This window comes from Miniopterus natalensis, chromosome 5, assembly GCF_054644295.1.
Source record: "Miniopterus natalensis isolate mMinNat1 chromosome 5, mMinNat1.hap1, whole genome shotgun sequence".
Classification (NCBI taxonomy): domain Eukaryota; kingdom Metazoa; phylum Chordata; class Mammalia; order Chiroptera; family Miniopteridae; genus Miniopterus; species Miniopterus natalensis.
Genome location: NC_142085.1, coordinates 7,530,497 through 7,533,065, shown reverse-complemented (window position 1 = coordinate 7,533,065; position 2,569 = coordinate 7,530,497). Strand labels below are relative to the sequence as shown.

The window sequence follows — 2,569 nt, the reverse complement described above, 5'->3', positions numbered from 1 at the left end:
TCTTTTCATTGTGATTTTCTTTTCACCTGGACTTGAGACGGACCTTCATATGAGTTAATTTATCAGATCTTCACCATAGCCTACGAAGGTGTGTCTCAAGGGCACCGACATAGCTCACAATCCAAAACTAGAAAACCCATAAGGAATTAATCCACCATGAATGAGAGTTTGTCTACAGAACAGCAGGATTAGACCCTCAAGCACTTCAGATAATGGAATCACAAGATCCAAGCTATAAGTATGTTAAATATTATTGAAGTTGTGCCCTGGCCAGTGTGCTCAGTGATTAGAGTGTCGGCCCGTGGACTGAGGGGTCCTGGGTTCGATTCCGGCCAAGGGCACGTACCTCGGTTGCAGGTCGGGGCACGTGCCGGAGGCAACCAGTCGAGGTGTCTCTCACATTGATGCTCCTCTCTGCCTCTCTCTCTCTCTTCCCCCCCTTCCACTCTCTCTGAAAAGCAATGGAAAGAATACCCTTGGGTGAGGAATTAAAAATAAAAATAAATAAGTAAAGCTCCATATTTTTGTAAATTACACTCCTAGATAAATAAAAGGTCTGGTAAAAGATTCTACAGTGGAGACTACATCTTACATCTGGGCAGAAGCTGCAGTCAGAGTCACCAGCAGATGAAGTTTACAATAGTCCACAGTCATTTTTCTAAGTAAATGCAAAGGGTTAGGAATCACTAGCCCTGCTTCTTTCAAGTCTTTGGTGGGGGTACTAATGTCTGCATTTGCCCTGGGGATGCAGTATTGCTTCCTGTTTACTGTCTTGGCAAGGGTGGAAGTTCCGGAGGCTTCCACTTAGCCCTGCCTACCATAATGACCCCATAATGACCCCGCAGGTCAGAGCCAGCATGGGGATTCTGTCGATTGCCAAGTGTTTCTACCCCAATTATACTTTCAGGAGCCAGGGAACTAACCACAGGGGGAGTCCATGGGCCAGCTGGGCCCACAGTGAGTCAGAATTGAGCTGAGATTCTGTCTCTGGCCTGTCCACCATAGACCCCTACTTTGAGTGGTGGACCACAGTGGCATTTTGAATCCTAAGGAACTGGCATCGGTTCAGAGCCAGTGTCCTGTAATCCTGAAAGGTTTGGGTGTTTCCTTTTCCCCAGGGCACATGTAGTCTAGTCAGTGGCTGCAGGGGCCCTTGCGAAGCTCGGAGTCAGATACAGTGCTCACTTGTGAAGGGGGCGCACGGCCCTTCGAGGGAAGCCGACCTTCTCACAGGGCTCTGGGTGACAGGGCATCATTCTCCACTATGGTGACTCAAGGCAGGCTTTTGGCGCCAGACCTAGAGTTTTTCCTGTTGTATAGATCAAGCAATAGTCTAGTAGGCTGATTCTCTAGTTCATTCCTAGGGACACCGCGGTCAGTGAGCTGCCCGAAGGCTCTCTGATACTGAGACACCCCTGATGCCCTCTGCGGCTGGTGTGTCCACCTCGTCTCTGCCTGTGCCACAGTGAGCGGAGCCCATCTTTAAGGTGGCTCCTACAGTCAAAACTGGCCTGTAATGGGGAGCAACTTCCCCAGGACGCAGGAGATCCCCTCACAAATGTGTTTGTCAATGCCCTAGAAAAGGCAGTGTCTTCTCGGGCCCTCACAGAGAATACAGTTAGGGGATAGGTCACTCATGACGCATCCACCCTAGCACCGCACTCTCCCCACGCCTTGGATTCCCTCCTCCACTGCACCCCGGGAAGCTCCGGCATCTGCACCGCATTAAACTCGACCTCGCTGACCTTGAAGACTGGGAGAAACAAGAGTGCGGCGTGAACAGGAGAAAGCAAAAGAAAACAAGGAAGTATGCGCCCATGAAGCGAATGCTTAGTCTCAGAGATCAGAGGCCTAAAGAAAGGATAGATTAAAGCCTAAGAAAGAAAAGAAAGATCCCAGGGCACTCAAAGAAAGAGAAGTCCCACGACACCCCCCCTGCTTATTTTTCCGATATACTCACAGCTGGGCCACCTACCACATCCTGGTTGATACCGACTTTACCAACTTGTCCATTAAGGCCAAACTGGACTTAGGGCAGTCAGTGACGGACAGTCTCTGTGCCAAGTGTATCCCTCGTGTAACTGTGTCATGGCTGAAACTGAGAAATTGGGGCAGAAGTATCGAGTGCTCTAAGGATCGCCGAGGATCCAAGATTTGAACGGTCACCATGCACACACCAAGGGACCTATGCAGATGACTGCTTGGCACAGAGAGTAACTCGGCACAAGTGTTACATGGTGGCCACAGTTGACCTTAAATGAAGAATCAGGAAGATCCCTGGAGTTCCCATCATGTACATTTCTAACCACAGGCACACCACTGAGCGGATGCCAGATGACTATGGAGCCCCTCGGTTCTAACACTTAAAAGGCAAAGTTCCTCTGCTTCCCTTCAACCAGCTTCCTCTGCTGCCAGTTTAGTGAACATGACTTATTGCTCCCCTCGCCCACTCGCTCTGTTACCAGCTGACTATGGTTAAATACACTTACTTTTTGATGTTGTTTTGAAAATGATGTTTTGTATCATTTAAAAATTTGTTGCATCTTTTTATAAATCAGATGACTGCTTA

General features: G+C 48.9%; 1 pseudogene; it reads left to right on the top strand.

Annotated features, from left to right (window-relative positions):
• The first annotated feature begins 1,781 nt into the window (after positions 1-1,781).
• LOC107541587 (rRNA-processing protein FCF1 homolog pseudogene) lies at positions 1,782-2,360 on the top strand (annotated as a pseudogene).
• The last annotated feature ends 209 nt before the right edge of the window (positions 2,361-2,569 follow it).